General features: G+C 39.5%; 1 protein-coding gene across 6 annotated transcripts in view; it reads right to left on the bottom strand.

Annotated features, from left to right (window-relative positions):
• Pak3 (p21 (RAC1) activated kinase 3) overlaps positions 1–12,513 on the bottom strand; it is a 258,495-nt gene extending 245,982 nt beyond the window's left edge. For 3 of the 6 annotated variants that reach the window (XM_040744499.1, XM_040744495.1, XM_040744496.1), the window contains exon 1: positions 12,246–12,513. The gene's annotated coding sequence lies outside the window, so the exon portion shown is untranslated. The remainder of the gene's footprint in view (positions 1–12,245) is intronic. The other 3 variants (XM_040744502.1, XM_040744503.1, XM_040744504.1) reach the window with 2 other exon arrangements.
• Between the last annotated feature and the right edge of the window lie 11,179 nt (positions 12,514–23,692).

Here is a 23,692-nt window from a genome sequence, read left to right as displayed (position 1 = left end):
CAGAGAATCACCTTTTCTGTAGAAGTAGCCTGATGGACATTGTGCAATGCTCTTGCAGGAAGCCCTCTCCATTTCAGATGCTCCTTCATGGAAAAACACCACCTCTCCTGTTGACGTCAGACAGTAGAGATCTCATAGGCATCAACAGTCTCAAGCCAGCTCCAGCGTCTCTCTTCTTGCTGTCAGTTCATATGTAGAACTCTCAAACCCTCAGCTCCTCTAGCAGCATATCCGCCTGCATGCGGCCGTGCTTCCCACCATGATGATAATGAACTAAGCCTCTGAAACTGTAAGCCTGCCCCAATTAAAAGTTTGCCTTTGTAAGAGTTGCTCTTGTCATTGTGTCTCATCACAGCAATAGAACATTGACAAAGACAGGCTTTTTACTTAACAATGGTACCAAAATGATGAATATTCAGTAGAAACCAGATGTTGGATCTAGCAACATGCAATTTAACACTCTTGCAATATTGGACAGCATTAAGTTCTTCTTTCTACACAGACATGTGAATGCAAGAGAGCACTAGTCTCTAAGGTGTACTGCATTGCTAGTGATTTGGGATGCATGAGATCTTCAATATTTTCTTACTAAACAGTTCTATTAGATGATCTTGTTATGGGTATACTTAAGGCTAAGTTGTAATACTTGATAGGTTAGATACATTATTTTTTTTTTGCTCAGACTCATTCATCAGGTTTGTTTTATTGTTTGTGTTTGTTTGTTTGGACACACATTTCACTAGCTATCTAGGCATTGGCTTTAGATACATTATTTTTAAACATGGTTTGTGTGTGTGTGTGTGTTGTATATGTGTACATGCTTTTGCTATGTGCCTGTGGGGAGGTCAGTGAACAATTTGCAGGAGTTAGTTCTCTCCTATCGTGCAAGTTCTGGTAATTGAACTCAGGTCAACAGACTTGGCTGCAAGCACCTTTCTGTACTAAGCTATCTTGATGGCCCCAGGTTTTTCTTTCTGTTTTTGTTTTTAATAGAAATTTCTAGTATTTTTCTGAAAATATTTCTTACTTATTTGGGGAGCTGACATGAGCATGCCACAGTGCACATGTAGAGGCCAGAGGGCGTCTTTCAAGGATCCCTTCTTGCCTTCCATTTTGCTGAGGCAAGCTCTTTCTTGCTGTTTTTGCTGCTGCAATACATACTCCATAGCTGGCCTGTGAGCTTCCAAGCAATTTTCATGTAGTATTAGTAGTAGGATTGCTGATGGATGCCACCAAATAAAGATTTTTACAAGGTTCTCGGATCAAACTCAAGTCCCCAAAATTGCTCAGGTATCACTTTTACCCACATGGCTCAACATAGTATCTGTATTTTGGACCATTTTCCTTTCATAGCAGTCTGTGTTTAATGATTTGACTGCTCCAATATCTCCAGGAGGAAGGGAGACTCAGGATCATGACAGATGAAAGAACAAGCCTAGAGAAGCAGAGTGACTTGTCAGCATTAAACATGGAGCAAACTACTGACCTTGTTATAAGAAAGACCCTGGTTCCTTGATTTCTATTGACTATCATGATTGAAAATGGCAATAAAGATGACAGACACTGCAGAAAACAGCTGCAAGTAGTCTCCTGAGGACTCCAAATCGAAGGGGATTTTTAGAGAAATAATACCTAGCAAAAAATATTGCCAGAAAGAGCCAAGAAAAAGAAAACAAATGGTTTGTGTTTATGCCTCAAAATTATTTTTCTTTATGTATTTTTACTTTCCTGTTTTGAGATTATAATTACATTCCTCTCTTCTTTTCCCTCTCTCCAAACTCTCTCATATATTCAAGAATCCAGACCAGTAAGGCAATTGTCATGTTGTTTCTGGGCCCTTCTTCTAGCTATCTCCCTTAAGTTCAATTGCCTGTCAATTAAAAGCATTCAAGAATTCACTCTCTCAACCTCCCTGAGGTCCTCTAGACCCTTGCCACCAGCTTTGTGATGGGAGTGGAAGGAAAAAGTATATTTCCCTTCCTATGACTTGGGAAACGAACAAGAACCACAGGAGTCTCAAAAATAGACCTTCCAGTGTCAATAGTGTATTCAATTATCAAATCTCAAGTCTCAAAACCAGCCTTGAAGCCCCATCTCTACAATGATATATAAAAATAGCCCTGGAAACATTATACTTCCATTCAAAAGAATTCCTTTCCTTTCTTTCCCTTTCTTTAAAGTTATTTCTGGGTCCAGAATAGAGTCAACCTATTTCTTCATGTATTTCCTTTTGGTATAACATAACTTTATTACCAATTGGATCTTTGATATCAAAAGAGTCTTGACTATTGAAGTCCAGGACCACACAAATAGATTCGTAGAGCTACTCCTCATCTGAGAGAATGTGTGCAAGTTACTCAACTACTCTGGGTCTCACTTTCTGCCTCTGTGAAATGAAAATGCAAATAATATTGACAGCAGAATATTGTAGATGGAATTGTGTGAGATATGCAGAATACTGCAGTGCTTGGCATATAATAAATGCTCAATAAATGGGAGCTATACATAAAAGGAAGACTGTCTCTGAAAGTTGTCCTGCAGAAAGAATTCCCCTAGTTCTTCCTTTTCCTATAGTAAGGACAAAGACTAAAAGCTGAGACAAAGGTACTATCTAGGTAAGGCAAATGGATATGCTGATGCTGACTTCTTTCCTTCTCATATCTTGAGAGCAAGGTGAAACAGTTCCAATAGCAGAAGGAAACTAAACTACTGATGTGAGGCACTGAAGATGGAGGAAGACATTTCAAGTATCCGGAGGCTTGAGATGCTAAGGAATGGAAATCTAGGCTGCTGAGGTCTCATGGAACAGAGGTGATGCACTTCAACACAGTGAGTTTAATAATTGCAAATGGAACCAAAGTCGAAGCGTTAAAGGATATGAAAACTAAGAAAAAGAAGCAGAGGAAAGTTCCATGTTTAGAGGTAGAGCTCTGGCTATGTCGTGTGCACCTACCTCCACCTTGAAATGTAACATGTTCACATCAGGGAGTAAGCAGTCAGTTTTGTTCATTCAAAGTTGACATGATGACAAAGAACATTCTGCTCACCATTCACCTCTGGAGAAACCGAGCCTGGGGAATTAGCTGCAACACAGACTCCTCCACCTTTGGAAAATGCTTTTATTCCCTCTGGCCAGAAAGCCCCAGAGAATCTGCCTCCTGAAAGTTCCCTTAGGGCAGGGTCCCAGCCTCATCCACAATCTCCTAAGAAGTTAGTTCCCAAGTAGACTCTTTAGTCTAGACCCGGAGTTCACATTCAGTGATTAAGGTGGATCTTCCAAGATATTTTTCAAAAGTGCATCCCAAGTGATGTTATTCCATGGCTACCTTTTATTTTGAAGATAAAATTATCCCATATAAATTTAGGGAAATACAATAAAGATGATCTATTTCTAACAGTTGCACACATTTCATATGGGAGACATTTGAGCCTCAGTGACATTTACAAAATTATTTTAAATCATACTAGTAATTACTAACAAAAATGAGTACTGAAATCCAGGCCTTCTGTCTTTCTTTCTATCAAGCATGTAAACAAATGTTTATTCCCGATTTTATTCAGAATTTTAAAAGAAATGTTAGCTTCACAAAGTAATTCAGTAGGGAAAGATAGAAAGTACCAAGTAAGCAAGTATAATGCTAAAAGGAGAAGAAAAGCCAGATATCATGGTGTGTGTTTGTAATCTCAGAGCGCAGGAGGCTGAGAGGATCAGAAGTCCAAACCAGCTGGAGCTAAGTTAGTGTGACTGTGTCAAAAAAATTAAATAAACAAAACACAAAACAAAAGGCAGAGGAGCACAGTGGATAAAACACTTGCCACCCAGCATGAAGACTTGTGTTTAGTTCACTGGAACCCATATGGTCACAGCATTAGGTGCCTGTAATCTTCCCACTCCTATGGTGAGATGGAAGGCAGATAGATGATTCCGTAGAAGCACACAGGTCAGCTAGCCTGGCATACATGGAGCAGTAAGAGATCTTGTCTCAAAGAAAAAACTTAGGGTGAGAAGGTAAAGACAGACAGACACATCTGAGGTTATTCCTTGAACTCCACACATATGCCATGGAACATGCACACCCACACTTGCTCACACAGAGACATGCATACCATATATAAAATGTGAAAAGGTAAAAAAAAGATAAAGATTTTGTTTGAAAATAAGATGGTCTTTACTCTTGCAATCAGCACAAATATATCATATGATTTATGTGTAGAAGCTATAGCGGCATTTTTTGTGCTGAGATTTTAAAGCATTCAGCATTGAAAAAGAAGCAACCCAGCTTGAAATCAGGACATTCATTAGCTTAACAACTGAAGCAATTTTAAGGCAACAAAGATTAATAATGAGAACATCTGCCCATAAGCTCCCCTCTGAACTTTTTCTACTCAAGCCCAATATCTTTGAAGAGAAAATAAATGTATTAAATAAGATCTAACTCCATCTGCCAGATACCAAGATTTTGAAGTGAGAAACCACAATTCATAATTGTTAATAACTCAAGTAACCCCAATCATTCCTTTGAGGGTAATAACCCACCGATTTTCCAACAGCTTGGAAAGATTGCATGAGGGAGCTGTGTTAATGCTACAATAGAGAAAGTGAATGATGGATAACTGCAAAGGGCATCCATAGGTCTATCAAATTAGAAGCTTCAGTGTAAGGGCACTTATTACTCTCTAGAGTAGAAAAGTTAGCAAATTGTCAGGCAACAAGTGTTAGTGGGCATTGTCAGAGCCTTTCCTGGTAATGCCCAACTCATACTGTTTCTCTGTTTCTGTCACATTCACCATCTATAGAACAAGTAAGCAAAAACTGTCACAGCTTTTATTTTCTCCAATAACTCTGTCATACCTGGAGGATGCTAATGCTTCCTCCATGCTCTTCAAACAGAGGGCATCCTTAATTCATTCAAATTATCATTTTGATTTCCAGTTTCCTTGAAATCACAGATCCTACACCTAACCTAAAGCTAAGAACAGAATTTCTTTGACCACATATGAATGCTGGAAGAGAAGAGATGTGAGCAGATGAAGCAAGACCAGGCCAGTTGAGAGAAAAGCCACACCTGTGCCTGCTTGCTACTATTCCCTTTGCAGAGAGTGACATCACTGTTTATTTCTCTTTAAATACTTCTCATGGGAAAGCCTTAAATTTGCCTCTTTGCAGCAAGCTCAGATGGATAGCCGATGATTAACACTGAGCATTCAACATCCAGAAAGTTCTAGGATCAATCTTATTAATCTCAAAGGGCAGTGGAGATACAACAATAATATTTCCTCAAGTTTTTGTTTGTTCATTTGACTTTAAATTTTTCTCAATTTACTGTTTGGGAACTTCATATGATGTATTTTGATCATATTCTTTACCCTCTCCGACCTCCTTCAAGATCCTTCTTCACCTCTCTAACTACTTCTAAACATGGGGCCTGTCATGGTCTTGGTGTGTGATTGTGTCACATTCCTTGAAGAAAACTGAGTTTCCCTCTCCCAGTAGCTACTAAATACAAATAGCTTTTTGGCTAGGGGTAGGACTTTGTGGCCACTTAACCCCTTTCCAGGTCTGGTTTGAGCTTGTGCTGGTCTTGTGTCTGCTGCCACATATTTCTTAATAAAGTCAGTCTGTTGCTGGGTGGTGTTTTGGTCCCTGTCAGCAGAGATAACCCTAAAAGGTCATCTATTTCACAGTGGCTTTGCAGGGATGGATATGATTTGGAAAATGCTTTCAACACAGTTCTAGTTAGAAATATATTTAAAGGAGTGTTTGATTAAAGAACTAAACACGAGCATATATTATATATGTTCAGTGTGCCATTAATGATTCTTACTTGTCTTCTTTCATGGGGTCTAGCATGACTCTCTGCCTAGCATTTGATTAAGAACCCAAGCCTGAATTTTTGATGATGTGATTCCTGGCAGTCTGACTACATACCAGAGCAGGACCCAGTTCCAAGATGCATATATCGTGACGTATAGTCTATCAATATTTAACAGCATAAAATTGGAAATAATGTAAAACTTCGTCATCAAAGTTTGGATTAAAGAAATTATATCATAATTGTACAATGGAATACTATGAAGTTAGTAGAAAGAATGAAGTAGCTAGCTGTGTACTGACAAGAAAGGACCCAAACACCGTTTAACGAAAATCTTGTGGGGGTATATTTTTTTCATAAAAATGTGCACAAGATATCCATAATAGATTGTGAACTTCATAGGGAATTGACGTTTAAGAAGCAACTAACTTTCTATTTTGTATTTCTCCTTTTATAATAAGCATTGTACATGAAGGTATAAGGGTAAAAGTTGAGGACAAGCAAACTACAGTTCTCAATCTGCATTATATTATATACATAGATCCACAGAGTCAGGCTATGCCACTCTCCCACAAGATTCAGTGCCGTCTCTCCTCAACCTCTGAAGATGCCCTTTCAAGGACATAGTGCTCCGGTTTCTGATACAATTTAGTTTTTCTCACTGAAAATAATTTCAAGCAGTGTGTTTTGATCATGGTATCCTCTCCCCCAAATTCTCCCAGATACTCCTATCTCTCTACCCATCTACCCACTCAACTCACTTCCTTCTCTCTCTCTCTCTCTCTCTCTCTCTCTCTCTCTCTCTCTCTCTCTCAAGCAAATAAGCAAACAAAACAAACCATAATCTGAAAAAAGTAGAATGCAAGAAACACAAAACACAACCATAAAAACACAAAATTGGAAAGCATAGTACAAGCAAAAGATGAATAAGAATAAAAATATGCAAACAAAGTACTATGAGACAAGTCTGCAGAAATCCCATTGAGTTTATTTTGTGTTGGTCATCTTCTGTCGGGCTTGGGGCCTACCCTTAAGTGTGGTTGGGAAGCTCTCACATGAGCACTGCATCTACATCTCTTCTACACTTCCTTCCTCCTGCAACTCCTCCCTTGTCCTCTCTTCCCCTCCAAAAGTCATGATTTTTTTCTTTAATTATTGTTACATGTACATACACACACACAGGTATGTACATGTGTTCAGGGCTGACTATTTGGAATATGATGTCCTATATATGAGCTCATCTTTTGAAGAAACTAATTCTACCTCTCTCAGCAGCAGTTGATCACCTACAGGCATTCATCTAAGAATGGGACATTGTAGAATATCTCTTGTCCATGTTAGCATGTCAATTGATATTATCATTATTCTGTGTTTATTCAGGTAACCATATTGTTGTAATTTCGTGGATATATTTGTCCTGCAATTCTGGGGAACACCATCTAGCATCAGGCGTCTTGGGCCTCTGGTTCTTACAGTCCTTCTGTCCCTCCTTCTGTAGGGTATTCTTCTCTGAGTTCTCAGTGGGTGATTCAAACATCACAGTTTCTATACCTTGGTAGTTATTAATTTTTGTAAGACAAAGACCCCTATGAAATCTAGTGAATACTCAGTTTTCACACTTCTAGTTGGCTGATTGACTTGGTGAGTCAGAAGCAATGGAGGACAGAACAAACTCTGGTCTTCTGGGGTTCAATAGATGCCTGTCCCTCTGCTAATCCTGTTTTATGAGAGTACACCAATCTCAGGCCTGGATGTTATTCTCAAGTTCCATTGAGCAAACCAACCCAAACTCTCTTGAACCACATAAGAAGGCAGTTCACTGGGCTTGCAGGATGGCCCACTCTCAATGGGTAAAGGTATTTGCCACCAAACCTGACAATATGAGTTCAATCTCCAGGACACACAAGGTAGAAGGGAAAACCAACTCCTGCAAGTTGGTCTTTGACCTCCACATGTGCACCCACCCTACCACCAAACAAATGTAGAAAAACATTTTTTTCTATTAGTATGACTTATGTCCCATGGTAGCTATGTGATCTTGGGCAATACACTTCACTTGTCCTCATTTCATTACCCAAACATAAAACTCCCACAAATCTTCCATCCCATGACTCTCTCCTCCTGTTGTAGTATCTCCACTATGTGTCCCAGAACACAGGATAGCTATATTCTCACTTACCAGGATCATATTGTCTTAAAGTCAGAAAGAAATCTTGTATGTATGGCTAACAGAAATCCTTCCTATTGAAGCTGCAGTCTGTTGCTTTCATGTGGAGAAGAACTAACCAATCATTGCACAGAAGGGTCTAAAATCAATGCCTCTAACACCTCCAAATCAGGTTCAATATCAAGTCCAGTTTGCTATGGTGATTAACTGTTAATTCTTAAGAGGTCCCTTCTCCATTGAAGGAAGTTTGTAAAGAAAAGATAGGGGAATACACAACAACAAGGCAATCAGGAAAGATCAATGCTCATGTGCATACTATTTTGTTTTTGTTTAAATTTCCTTAAAGATGGCCTCAGTCTTGGCAAAATGGACTCCTGAAATAGATATTCAAGAGGTCTGTTTTGTAAATGAGACTCCAACTCTGATGCAAACTTGAATAACTGGAGAGGAGCCCTGAAGCCATGAGCTCTCAGAAATGATCCTTTCAAACTGTTTCTGAAAGATAATTAGTGTGAAGAATAAAAGCAACTTTACAAACAAATTTAATTCCCACCTCCACTGTTCTCTGGTCAGTGGGGTGTGCTCAGATTGATGAAGTTTTCCTGTATCTGTACTAATGGCAACTGTAGATCAGGAAATTAAAGGGCACAGTGAAATTTTCAGGATGTGAAAGGAAATAAGCTCAGAGAGCTGAGTCACCCAAGGTTGAATGAGGATAGGTCCTCACAGAGCAGAGAACTTGGGGAAGCTGCCCCAAATGAAGAAGATAAACAGGATGATTACCTTAATTCTTCACTTCCCCTTCATAATAACCTTGAGTTCCTATACAGCCTTTCTTCTAAGGAGCTCAAAACACTTGGGAAGATATTATCTTGGTTGTCATCACATCGTCACAGTCAGTGAGAGTAATGATTACTATCAGCTTCATTTTGCAGATGGAGGAGGGAAGAGAGTCTGAGAATGGGAAAGCCAGTCATCCCGCTTATCTTTCATCCAAATTTTTACCTAAAAAGGTACCACCTGCTTCTAAACAAATCAAAAGATTCTGTTTGACCAGCCAAGTCCCAGGTATTCTTAAGACCAGTCTAACAAATGGAACAGCATGTTTTATAGGCAAACACATAAGAAATGCTTGCTACATGTGCTCCTTTCCTGGAGAGTCACAATATGCATTAGGCTAGTAGAGGTTTTTAGAAGCTCTGCAATTAACAAACCTGTGCTGTTTAAACAATTTCCTGATTTTAACTACGAAACTCTATCTTCTTTCTCCCTCTCCTTCTATCTGACTTAGGGACATTCTGACTTATTTGGACCTGACATCTGGAAACATTACATTAGGACTTGTATTTATCTGAGTCTCAGCATAGCAGCAGCTCAGCTCCACATCAACCCAAGCTAATAGGCTCCGAAGTACGTTCTTTTCTTTTTAGAGATACTGTCTGATACATTCTGCTATCCATTGATAATGAGCAAAGAACCTTCATGTGACAAAAGGACCCCAAGGTCTCCATTTTTACAACAAGGCATTGGCCAAATGAGCAAAGAAAGTAATTCTACTCCCACCCACCTCTGCTTCTATTTCTTTCAAACAGAACATAGGGTCACTCAGAGGCTTCATTTAAAGGAGGGGGCATCCATGATGCCAAGTCCTATCATCAGTGTTCACACTCTTCGCCAGCATAATCTTGGGCCATCAGGCACTTTGAGTGGAAGTTATCAACCTTCAGGCTGTCCTGTTCATCACCCTATGCAATCAGCACCAACACAGTTATACAGGAGACTCCAAATGAACTTCTGATGTATCTTAATTGCATAGGTATTAGAGTAGTCATTACATATCCATTTCAAAACCAATATAGAGCATAGAAATCTTGTGCTACCGTTAATTATCAGTGACATTACTAAAAGTACCAAAAATGTAAAACTCCCTGAAGATTCTGCCCTGGTTAATTTCATATGAGTCAAATGACAAAAAAAGATCACAGTTAATGTATTTGATATTTATTGCTATAATTTTCATATTTTTCTTAGTGTTTATTAAACATTCACAGCATGAAGGGAAATTCCTGCATTGAAATTGGTAACTCGTTGCATAAGGATGTAATGCAGATATACCTGTCTTTATCCACTGGTTATGTGAAAAATGTTGTGGAGATGTATTTTTGATAAAAACAAGTTCACTCTAAAGGCCACAGAGGGACTGCTATTTTTAAGAGTGTCTAGTTAGGAACTCTTTTGTAAAATGACAAATTCTACAGTCTGAATGCTTCCCATTAAGTTCATTTGCATTGCAAATCCATATATATATATCATGCATATATATCAGATTTACTTAAAGCAAACCATGCTTATATTAATAAATGAAGCAGATATTTCTTAAGATGGGGATACATTTCAATCCTCATCAATTTGCAATATTGGCTCCTTTAAAATTCATCATTAATCATCATTCTAATCCACAGAGACTCATTCTGGGATTGCAGAGAATTTGACAATAATACTTCAGATTCCATACAGTCTTACTTAACTATAACCTTGCTTTTGCACATGCTGCTCATTGAGCTTAGGATGCCATTCTCCACTTAGCCACCTGATGAATTAATTCCACAAGACTTGCTTGACTCAAATGTCACTTTCCCAGTGAAGCCTGCCTTGATCATAACCCCCACCCCCAGCCTGGCACCCATCCTTAGAGCTTCCACAGTACCCTGCCCTTCCCTTGTGATACTGTTTCCAAGCTCTAGCTTGCATAACAGCCTACATTCCCTGAGAACCAATCTGATGTTTTATTCATTTCCATATTTCCAGTCCCTAACATTACTACTGACACATGGCAGGTGTGCAATAAATGTTGGTCGTTTGACTGATTGCCATCTTTAGCAGCTTGTTTTGGAGACTTGAAAAGCAATGTGTTACCAGAAGCACAAATAAAAAATTCTCAAGGAAAGTTAAGGAGTTTTGTTCATCTTTACTGATTTTTCAGTTATTAAAAACAAAATGGCTACACGCTTTATCAAAAATGAGCCTGTAGAGCAAATTCACAATTAACTAATAAGTGCACTGGCTGCTTTCCTTTTTCTCTAAGCATGCAATTATGTCCTAACACATAACAAACTTCCTTGTAGTAAAGACGACTTGAGAATCCACTAATTACAGGAGGTGGAGAGGCACTGCAAGGTTCACTGTAAGAGCCTTGGAATCTCATTGGCTGAGAGAAAGCCTACTAAGAAAGTTAGGAATCTTCTGTGGGTGGGGTGGGGGACCAACAATCAAATTGTCCACCAGGGTTTGGTTAACCCAGGTGGAAATTTCAATCCAGAGAGTACAAGCAACTGCCCCAACTTGGGAGGGGGCATCCCATCACTTTGAAGTCATCATCACCCTTCCAATGTGGGGAAAACAGGTTGGACCTGATCAGCCTGCCTGCATGTTGCTGCATTCTGGTTTGGCATGGGATGAGACCCAAGGACATGTAATGCCAAGAGTAACCCAGCGCCATGGCGCAGAACACACATAGACACACAGTGAGTGAGTGAGTGAGTGAGTGAGTGAGTGAGTGTGTGTGTGTGTGAGAGAGAGAGAGAGAGACAGAGAGAGAGAGAGGGAGAGAGAGAGAGAGAGAGAGAGAGAGAGAGAGAGAGAGAGAGAGAGAGAGAGAGAGAGAGAGTCAAATGCACCAGTTCAAGTCACAGGAAATTCCACATAAAATCTACAGCACGTCCCTGGCACACAGTACTGCATTCCTGTATGCCCAGTCAGACATAGGGAGTGCCCCCCTCACATTCTCTTACTTCCCTAGTATGCAGGAGCCCACACCCCACACCATTAGCAGACAACAGCCTAGACAGTATCTGGAAACTACTAAGGACCGGTTTTGTCCTGTATAACAAAGCCCCAGGCCCCCAGGTGCCCGGCTGGATTCACTCCATCCATCTCTCCCCACCCCCATCCCTCAGCTCCCAGAACAAGAGAAAGCTCAGCTTTGGGAAGTGGATGCTGGAAGTGGGGGCGCAAAGAAAGAGCTTTAGGGATGGGCGGGAGCAGGAGTCCGAGTAGCTTCAGAGCTCTCTCGCCATGAACCAAGAGGAAAGAAATGGCAAAGGGACAGAGGTGTTTTCCTGTCCTATCTCTTCCCTAATCTATTCATACAGCAACACAGAAAACTGGGAAATAATCTCCCCTTCCCTCTGCCCGGAGCTCCTCCCAGTGACTCTGGGAGCCACCGGTGCTCAGGCAACCCGCAACAAAGCGCCCCCAGCACAGACCTGTTCCAACCTCTTTCGTGGCAGGAGAAGGGAAGCTGCTGCCGAGGGTTCTGCCTTTAGCTGCTGGGCAGGAGGAGTCGGGGATGGGGGGGAGGAGGAGCAGGAATTGGAGGAGGAAGAAGGATGAGAGGGGATAGGCGATCACAGCAGCAGCAGTGGCAGTGGAAGGAGGAGGAGGAAGAAAAGGAGGAGGCTGCTTCAGTGGCAGCTGCTGAGGATGCTCTGGCTAGAGGCAGGGTTGAGTGTGCGGTGTGTGGGCTCACGTGCACCCCATGGCCCAGAGATGTGCGCGCGCACGCGCGCGCTCGCGCTCGTCTGGATGTGCGAGAGCATCTGGGTGTATTTTGACTGTGATTATTCCAATTTCGACTTAGTCTGGAACTTGTGGTTCCTGCAGGCAGGCGGAAGTGAAACCCTTTAAGTCTTCCAAGCCTGACTGTTGGGCCTGGGGAGTGGAGAGAAGAGGGGGCGTAGGATCCCCTTCTTTTAGCCTTTTTTTGTCTAATCACTGGTACCTTGAATCTGCACCTACTTCTGAAAATCCTATACCCAAAGAGAAAAGAGCCTAAAGAAAGTCACAGTCACATGGCTGAGTGGAAAACAGGGCTGGCTGTTTGGAAAACTCAGAAGAAAATTTTTGTCTTCATGAGGGTTAACTCATGAATTGAATTGCTCAAAACGTTATCGGCATTCTACATTTTCTCCTTTCGTTCCATTGCTTCATCTCTATGCTTGCAACCAAGGTGGCATATGATCAATTCTGTTTTTAGACCTCTCTCCTCATCAGGGTTATCCAGGCCTCTGGTTTCTTTGATATTTGAATGTCTGTCACAGAATCTTCACATTGTTTTTTCCCTGATAATGAGAGGGGGTGTTGATTATTATAAACTCAGCTTTAGATCAGTGTGATTCTGCGTGCATCTCTAAAGCTAACAAAACAATTGTGAAAGGCACAGTTTTCTTTTGTGATTCGATATTTGATGAAGTCCTTTGTTAGAGCCTTGGCTGAAACTCACTTCTCCACTGTTTTTGATTATTTTGCCTAATGGCTTGCACTCAGAAAGTACTCTGGGATTTACAAGTTTCCTGCAATAACATCCCTGTAACCCAGCCAGAGAGGACACCATCATTTCCATCTTACAAACAAATTAAATTTATCAAGACTAAGTGGATTTGTCTAACATTACATGCTGATAGATGGAAGATTCAGAAAAAGGACCTCAGTTTTATACTGCTAGTCAAAATTTTCTTTTAAAAATGATACTTCCAAAGGAAATTTAGGAGAACAAAGAGGTCACTCAATAGTTAAAAACAAAATTTGCTCTTTTAAAATATGCCTTTATTGCCAGGCCGTGGTGGTACACATCTTTAATCCCAGTACTCCGGAGGCAGAGGTAGGCAGATCTCTGTGAGTTCAAGGCCAGCCTGGTCTACAAGAGCTAGTTCCAGGACAGCTTCCAAATCCACAGAGAAAACCTGTCTCAAAAAACCAAAAAAAAAAAAAGATTTAATTGGCTCTTAAAAATACAAAAACAAACAAAAAAACCCCTCTGTTTTATGTGCATTGGTGTGGAGGTGTCACATCCCCTGATACTGAAGTTACAGACAGTTATGAGCTGCCATGTGGTTGCTGAGAATTGAACAGTGCCCTCTGGAAGAGAGAGCAGCCAGTGCTCTTAACTGCTGAGCGATCTCTCTGCTCTTTCCCCACCAAAAAAAATTGTTCTTACAGAGAACCCAAGTTTGAGTTCAAGAACTCATGTTGGGAGATTTACAACTATGTGTGACTTCAGCTCCAGGGAGTTGAACAACACCTTTTGGCCTCCACAGACACCTTTACCCAGGTATGCATCCCCCCCCCGCCCGCCCCCCGCATAGATACACATGAATTCACATAATAAAAATCAATTCTTTTTATTAAAGGAAGTTTAAAAATCATTGGTATGGTAAAGAAAGTTGACAACAAAGTAAGATTTTTGAAAAAGCATCTTCAGTTAAATTGACACATTGCCACACATATGCTGATGGATTGGACATAGTTAAAATATCTGAGACCTCAATCTCCAATTCACAGACAGAATCATCTCTTTGATTTTGCTACTAGTGGTATAACCATAATTTGAAATGACACTGCAGAAAGTACAATAGGAAAATGGTCCACTTGGGTTTCCAGGGGCAATAAGCTTATAAGTGGTTGCCCACCAAGCTAGATCTGTCTCCTCCCTAGGCCACAAAAATGAATGATGCTTTGCCACCAAAAGAAGAAATCTGTATCCTACATAGACGTCCAAGAAGTTCTATTTCTGGAGCCAGGCAACTTGAGCTAGAAAACAATGCAGAGTGACCCAAAGCAATGATGCACTTCTCATCCTGGTCTAGAAGTATAACAGTCAAACACAGTGACACAAAGCTAAATAACATAGTTGTCATTATTACAGAAAAGAGAAGCAGTGATTTCTTTAATGAGACTCCATTAAAAACAGACAACTTTATTGCTGTTGTTTTTTAACTTTATTTTTAAATTTTATTTTGCATTCCAACCACAGATTTCCCTCCCATCCCTCCTTCTGCACCCCTCGCTTCTCCCCCGAGCTCACCCTCCATCCACTCCTCCCATGGGGTAAGGGCTCCCATGGTGGGTGACAAAGCCTGGCCCATTAAGTTGAGGCTGGACCAAGTCCCTCTCCCTGCATTGTTGTTCTTTTAAGACAAGTTCTCACTATGTAGTCCTGGCTGGCTAGGAACTTACTTAATGTGGAGGCTGGCCTCAAACATGGAGAGATCTGCTTACCTCTGCCTTTCAAATACCATCATGCCTAGCCCCAGCAGACATATTTTATTATCAGTACTGACTCAGTGCTGAGGGAACACAGAAGAATGCTTTTCTTTTCTTTAGGATAGGATCAAGTGTTGACGACATGAGATACACATGGAAAGCAACTACAGATGATGGTATCTTTGTAATTTTGAAGACCAACATAGAACTGAGATCAGGACCAGAAGAGGATAATGAAAACAAAACCAGGAAGATTTGGGAGTAGATTGTGATGCAGATTCTTTCTACTCATGGACCCTATGACTGTTTGGGAGGACTTTTAAAAATGTACATATATTCACAGAAGTACCTTGGTGCATCTAAACAAATTCTCATTTATCAAAAAGCAAATAAAGAACTTCCTTGAGAATCGGTCAGAAATACCTGAATTTGATACTCCTCCAGGGACTTCCTGTTCCAGTCTGGTACCCAATAGGCTATTCATATTTGAGCCTTGTCAAGCACAGAGAGATTAAATCATAACAATGCTAAGAGCCAATCTGTAAAATAATTTGGAAGAAAGTGACATCTATCTTTGCCATCCTTTCACTCTTTCTGTGTTGACCCTTTGTACCTACTGTCAACTTTTGGACATCAGTTTCTATCCAAACCAAGTAAGGAGGGCATGGATAATTCATCCACAGCTACTCACCTGTATATGATTTTTTTTCATCAAAAAGACCGGAATAAGAGACAAAGTCAAATTTAATGAAATGGGTCACAATAAAAGTTCTGACATTGTGTGTGAGAAGAGGGTAGATATACCTTGACCTTCAAATTATATTCAGTATGATACTCTGTATGAATAAAAGGAAACCATTCGATTCTAATTCATGACTTAACACAAATGCAGACTAGTAACAGTGTAGATTACTGCTTTCAGTCTGACCCCCTTACTTCATGCATGATCAAACAAGGGCTCATAAAGGTTCAGACTCTTTCCCAAGAGCACAGCACTCCCAAGAACAAGAGCCGTGACTTGAATAGCAAGTGAAGAGCGCTTTTCCTTACAAGGTGCTACTCCATCATCAACTGCTTAGAAACTGATAATGGACCTCTTTCTCAAGTACACAGGTGTGACCAAAAAATGAGTCTAGAAGCAAGACAGGAAGGCATACAAGGAAGTTTTCCCTAGCAGTTTCTTCTAGAGGACATTTCAATCTTGATCAATATGAAGAACCATCTATTTGATGCCAGGAACCTAAAACTGGACATGATATTAAGAGTATAACAGTAAGAATAGATGGATCACTCCTTGAATCTTGCACTAAAAACCAAATCCATGTAAAGATCAGATTATAATGAACACCTGCTCAACATAAATTAGAAAACAAAATCTCACTGCCACCACAAGTTTCTAGTGTTTAGGTTTTACTAATGAAGGTGTCATTTTACCTTAAAACGCAGATAATTTAAAATAATCTGATTGTTAAAATATAATATAATATATATAAGTAGCATTATACAGACTGAAAAGGTTGTATTTACATAATTAGAAATTAAGTATTTTTCTGTATGTGATTGTGTGTGTGTGTACAGCAATAATTATTGAAAAAAGAGCCCATAAATTTGAAAGAGAGAAAAAGGGGTATATGAGTGAGTTTGGAGGGAGAGAGGGGAAGAGGGAAATGATGCCGTTATACCCAAAAATAGAAATTATTTTAAAAATAGAACATACAACCCAAATGGACTTAAAATTGCTTTCATTTATCTTAGCTATGATTTATTTTTTGGTTTCCTTCCTTCCTTCCTTCCTTCCTTCCTTCCTTCCTTCCTTCCTTCCTTCCTTCCTTCCTGGTTATTTAAGAGAGGATTTCTCTGTGTGACCGTAGCCACCCTAAAACTTTCTCGGTAGGGAGGCTGGCGTCAACCTCAGAGATTCTCCTGTCTCTGCCTTCTGAATGCCAAGATCAAAGGTGTGTCATACTACTACCTGGCTTAACTTCATGATTTCTGTTTAAGGTATAGATAGATATGTGATATCTAGAAGTTCACATACTATTTATAAACTTGTCTTCCTATTTCTGGATATGTTTGAAATTTTTCAAGTACAGAGGGGAATAAATATGTGGCCTGTGTCTTCTAAGAACAACAAGGAGCAGTGTATGCCTGTAATTCCACAGATTTGTGAGGTGGAGACAGGAGAATCACTGCCCACATAGTGACTTCTAGCCCAACCTGGACTACAAAAAGAGCTAAGGGTTTAGCTTAATGGTGGAACAACTGTCTGCAAGTCCAGTGTCCTGAATTTCAGCTACAGCACTGAAATAAAATATTCTCTCTCTTCCTCCCCATCTCTCTCTTAGAAAGAAAGAACTGGAAGGAACTCAGTATTAGATCACTAGTTGGTTTCAAATAATGCTTGTATACATTAATTCATGTAGCTTCTATAAATGGGTTTTAATGAGTCAACTTTCTTAAAAAATATGTGTGGACTTCAGTTAGAGGGCTGCGATACCCAAGACAAAAAAATAACAAATGCTAGCAAAAAGGCAGAAATAGAAGTGCTCTAATACACTGTTGGTGGGAGTGTAAATTATACAACAAGTATGGAAAACAGTATGGATGCTGCTCAAAAACCTAAAGATAGAACTACCATATGATCCAGCATTCCCACTACTGGGTTTACATCCAAAGGAAATGAAGTCATTGTGCCAAAGAGACATCTTCACTGCCATGTTTATTGCAGCACTATTCACAATAGCCAAGATAGGGTATCAACCTAGTGCCCGCTAATGTATGAATGGATAAATTAAATGCAGTATGAATACACAATGGAGTATTACTCAGACATAAAAAAATTAATTCCTGCCATTTACATAAATGTGGGGGGAACTGGAAGATACTGTGTTAGATGAAATAATTCAAGAGATGAAAAAACAGATACCACTCACATGTAGAAATAAAAAAAATTGATTTTGCAGAAGTAGAGTTGAGAAAATGTTTGTCAAAGGATGACTAGAATATAGAAATAGGGAATATATAGAATATTGGTCACTACATAAAAAATATCATTAGAAAGGAAGGAAAAGTTCCAGTATCCTGTGTCATGATTATTATTAACAGCAGTACGTTTTGATTACAAAATAGCTAGAAGAATTTTTAATGTTCACAACACAAAGAAGTCAAAAACATTTGCGATGATAAGTGAGTTAGCATGATATAACTATTGCTGGGACTGACATGTGAAACTTTCACGTTTTTAATTTAAATAAAAACATATATTGAGAAAAAAAAGAAAAAGCAACAAAAAAGATAACAAATTGAAGTGGGCCATAGTCATGCCTATAATCCCAAAGTTTAGGAGGTGGGGACTGGGGGGGATCCTGTTCAGAATAATTCTCAGCTACTAAGGAGTTCCAGGGTAGCCTTGGCTATTTGAGACCTGACTCAAACACACAAAAATAATAAATATACATCAAGATCTGAAAGTGCTGAATATTCCTAAGTAGAATTCTTTCTCATCTGCATATAAACATGCAAGGAAATACTGCCTTGTCTTCTGTTTATTAGAGGTTCTTTTTTGAGATTCATGGAATTGGAGGTTCTTGAAGGGTTCAGTGCTGTATAAATAAAAGATATCTTGTATTCCAAAAAAAAAAAAGGAAAATGTTCTCTCGACAGTGACCTAAATTTGATGATTGGGAAAATACACAAATACCATTATTATTTTCCCTTCATGATTAAATGAGTGACTTTTATAAGTAAGATTTTCTCTGTTTTTTTCCAGAACCCAACTTCTTGGTAAACAAAACAAAGCTATCATAACTTTCAAATCTATGTCTCCTTGTGAATTTTGGAATAATGAGTGGATTGCAAAAAAGAATGTATTTGTAAGTCATACATTATAAGTATTGGTGCTGTAAGTCTTCTTTTTGAAAGTTAAATTATTAAGGAAACATAAAACTATTTTAGACCTTTTTATGGTAAACATGATAAAACAACATGATAATTAACAAAGTCATAGATAAACAAAGAAAAAATAACTCAAGAAACAAACACAGGGATGTGAGGCAGGAAAGGGCACAGATTTTTTTAAAAGCACAGAAAAAGCACAAATCCAAATATATCTGTGATTTCTATAAAAATAAGTATACAAAATTCTTCAATTGACATATTTAGCAGGGTCAGTTGTAAATGCTTACCTTTATTTTTATCTCAGTGTAAAAACACAGTACATTGATGCTTGAGAGATGGCTCTTTGCTTAAGGAACTGGCTTCCAGAAAATAAGGGTTCCATTCCCAGCACTAACGTGGTGATTCACAACTATTTGTAACTCCATTCCTAAAGGATCTACCTCCCTCTTCTGGCCACCATGAGCATTGCCCACATACATACAGACATACATGCAGGCAAAATACACGCACACATAAAAATAAATTGATTTGGATTCTAAGCAATAGTGGAGATGGTGCCTGAATTGACTTTCCCTGTAATCAAATTGCTGACTAACTTAATTTTCATCATAGAGTCTTCATCCAGTAACTGATGGAAGCAAATGCAAGAGATCCACAGCTAAGCACTTGATCTGAGCTCCCCGGGTCAAGTCTAAGAGAGAGAGGAGTGATAATATGAGCAAAGGGGTCAAGACCATGATGAGGAAACCCACAGAAACAGCTTCCCGGAGCTAGTAGGAGCTCACTGACACTGAACTTACAGCTGGGGAATTTTCATAGGACCATACTAGGCCCTCTGAATGTGAGTGATGGTTGTGTGGCTCGGGCAGTCTGTGGGGCCACTGGCAATAGAACCAAGATTTATCCCTAGAGCATGAACTGGCTTTTTGGAGACCACTCCCTATGGTGGGATGCCTTGCTTAGCCTAGAAACAGCAGGGAGGGACTTTGTTGACTACCCATGGGATGCCTCATCATCTCTGAGGAGTAGATGCAGAGTGGTGTGGGGGGAAGGTGGGGATAAAGAGAAAAGGGGAGGGAGGGGGAACTGGGATTGGTATATAAAATAAAAGATTGTTTAAAAATAATAAATCACTCTTTAGTTGAAGGGCATCTAGGTTGCTTCCAAGTTCTGGCTATTACAAATAATGCTGCTATGCCCCTCAACACAATACTATTCAGCAGAAAAAAACAATGGAATCCTGACATTTGCAGGCAAATGGATGGCACTAGAAGAAACCATCCTGAGTGAGGTAACCTAGTCACAAAAAGACAAACATGGTATGTACTCTCTCATATATGGATTCTAGACATACATCTGGGGAGTGCCAGCCACCAATCCCATGGACAGAGAGTCTGGGAAACAGACTAGATACATTGTTTATGGGGGGCTGGGGGAACTGGTGGGGAGGTCAGGGGAGGAGGGGAAGGAGAGAGAGCTGGGATTGACATGTGAAACAAGCTTGTTTCTAACTTAAAGAAAGAAAGAAAGAAAGAAAGAAAGAAAGAAAGAAAGAAAGAAAGAAAGAAAGAAAGAAGGAAGGAAAGAAAGAAAAAATTCAATAAAAAACATGACTTCAAAAGTACAGATTTCAAAAAGTCCCCTAACCATTCTCTAATAAGGCAGTAAATCTGAATGTAAAATTGCTCCTCTAGGGGAGTACCATGTTCGTAGTACTACGAGACAAATTTTATACTCCATTCAAAGAAAATTTCAGTCTTTTATTATCCAAATCACCCCATAGAAAAGAAAAAGATTAATACTCCATAAGTTATTTTGATAACCAAACTTGACCAGACCATATCACCAAGAAATATTTTAAGTCTCACTCATGGTGGTAGATTATTAGCCTATAATTTTTCTTTGTATATTTAAAGTGTGTGTGTGAGAGAGTGTGTGTGTGTTAATTATGCACACATTAATTAAGGAGGTTGCTTTCTCACAACCCTCAGGATCAATCCTAGGGCAATGCCAGGGTCCATGAGAGATACAGCAGGTGTTAACTAGTGTTAATTCTTAACAGTCTGCCTTGTTCTCTTACTCAGACTACTGCACACAGTTAGCTCACTTTCATCTCAGAGCGAGTTCAAACTTGACTGAAGACTTTTTGTAAATATAAAACTTTACAACTTGTACAAGGTCAGAGTCACAGATGTCTACAAAGGTTATTATGAAATGCATGCTAATTCTTCACTTGCCAGTCTACTAGCAATAGATCTGTGTCTTAAAGTTGTCATTGGGCACTGTGCCCTCCCTGTCTGGTAATGGTTTTGCTCTTATGGCCTTGAACCCTTGTGTTGTCATAGTAAATGGTTCAGTTCCTTAATGTTTCCTCTAGGAATGTGCTTTTGACCAATGAGAGAAATTTCATAATCACTTCAAGGCTCCTGAAAGAGGAGAGTTTTTAGAATAGAAGAAAAAGCATGGAGAAGTTAGAAGTAGGACAGGATTATTACAGTGGAAACAGAATAATAAAGAACATAGTAAATAAAGAGCATGACCCTCAGATTGTGTGTGAAGTTACTAACTATATAATTCTTTTAGCCCTTCCTTTTCTTCCAAGAAGCATTTCACCTTTGGAACCATGGGTAGGGGCTAAAGCAGGTCTCTTTTATTTTAATTGTTCCACTTTTATTTAGATTAGAAACAATATTGTTTTACATATCAATCCCAGTTCCCTCTCCCTCCCATCCTCCCATGCCCCCACCAACCCCCCTTCCCATACCCCTTCTGCTCCCCAGGGAGGGTAAGGCCTTCCATGGGGGATCTTCAAAGTCTGTCACATTATTTGTGTTTCTAGGCTGAGAGAGCATCCCTCTATGGGGAATAGGCTCCCAAAGTCCATTTGTACACTAAGGGTAAATACTGTTCCACTACCAGAGATACCAGAGACTGCCCAAGCCTCCTAACTGACACCCACATTCAGGGGGCCTGGTTCAGCCCTATGCCGGTTTCCCAGCTGTCAGTCTGGTGACCATGAGCTCTTCCTTGATCAGGTCAGCTGTTTCTATAGGTTTCCTCAGCCAGGTCTTGACCCCTTTGCTCATCACTCCTCCCTCTCTGCAGCTGGATTCCAGAAGTTCAGCTCAGTGGTTAGCTGTGGATGTCTGCGTCTGCTTCCATCAGCTACTGGATGAAGGCTCTAGGTTGGCATATAGGGTAGTCATCAATATCATTATAGGGGAAGGACATTTAAGGTAGCCTCTCCACTATTGCTTGGATTCTTAGTTGGGGTCATTCTGTAGATCTCTTGACATTTCCCTAGTGCCAGATTTCTCTTTAAACCTAGATATCTCTTTTCTTGCTCTCCTCTATTCTTCCCCCAACTCAATCTTCCTGCTCCTTTGGGGAGTTAGGATATAGAGTAGTGGAAAAGAGGAGGAGGGAGGAGGACATGAAGGAGAAGCCCATCTCTTAGCCCTTACAAGGCAACAACTCTATCACTGAGCTATACCAGTAGGATTAGACCATTTACTGTTTTGGTGTGCTTTTAAAATTATTTCATTTTAAGAGAAGTCTACCTATGTATCCTAGGCTTCTCTTGAACTAATGTTCCTTCTACTTCAACCTTCCTGGTACTTACATTGTAGGCATGCGCCTCTATACCCAGAGTCACTTTCAAAAGTGATTATTGATGTGGTTTTAGCTATTAATGTATCATGCTGCTATTTGTCTCGCCTGGTCTTTCTTTGTTTTTCCTTTCCTATTTTCTACTTTCATTTACATTGTGTAAGTTTATGATCACATTTCTCTCCTTTGTTGACCTAGTAACTATAACTTTTATTTTGCTACTCCAAAAGCTGTTTCAAGATTATTTAAACTATTTAAGTGATTAAATACTATGTTCAAGTTAATTTATATCATCTCATACATAATGTACAAACCTAGCAACAGTATAATTCCATGCTTCCCCCCCCATTCTTCATGTTAGAGCTGCCATAAATTTTACTTTTACATATTTATAAACCTCACAATTCACTGCTATGTTTATTTAAAGCATCAGTTGTCTTCTATGAGATTTAAGTAATATGAAAGATGTATTTACAAGGGTATTATCGCATTTGGTTCTCCTCAGTGCCTTATGTATATCCGTCTTTCCATGTGGTGTCATTTCAATTCTACTGAACAGTCAAACTTCAACATTGCTTCTAGTGCAAGGTTGCTTCTAGTAAGTTTCTAAAGCTTTTATACATCTTTTTGAAAGATATTTTCTCTGACATTAAAGAAATTTTGTGTGTCTTCTCCCTTGCACATCTTTTGATGTGTTATCTACTGTTTACAACCTGGTTTTTATCTTTAGGGTTTTTCCTTGATCGCTGGTTTTGATGAATTTTATTAAGATGTAGTTTGGTATTGTTTTCTTTTGCTTTTGTTTTTGTTTGTTTGTTTTGAGTAAGCTTTCTCTGTGTAGCCCTTGCTTTCCTGGAACTCGTTCTGTAAAGCAGGCTGGCCTTGAACTCACAGAGATCCACCTTCCTCTGCCTCCAGAATGCTGGGATTAAGGTTGTGTGCCATCACCACCTTGCTGGTAGTATTTTCTTGTGTTTGGATTTTCTAAGCTTCTTTAATTCATACGTTTATAATTTTCATCAGATTTGGAAGTTTCACATTTGTTGAGCCCCATTTATTTGGCTCTACATGTCCTTTTCAAAAATTAATTTTATTTTTATCTCATGCACCTCTGTGTTTTTTGCCTGCATGTATGCCTTTGTAAAGGTGTCAGATAACCTAGAGC

Source organism: Mesocricetus auratus, unplaced genomic scaffold, assembly GCF_017639785.1.
Source record: "Mesocricetus auratus isolate SY011 unplaced genomic scaffold, BCM_Maur_2.0 Super-Scaffold_100003, whole genome shotgun sequence".
Taxonomy (NCBI): Eukaryota; Metazoa; Chordata; class Mammalia; order Rodentia; family Cricetidae; genus Mesocricetus; species Mesocricetus auratus.
The sequence above is the reverse complement of the archived record's forward strand: the minus strand, read 5'-3'. Positions and strand labels throughout refer to the sequence as shown.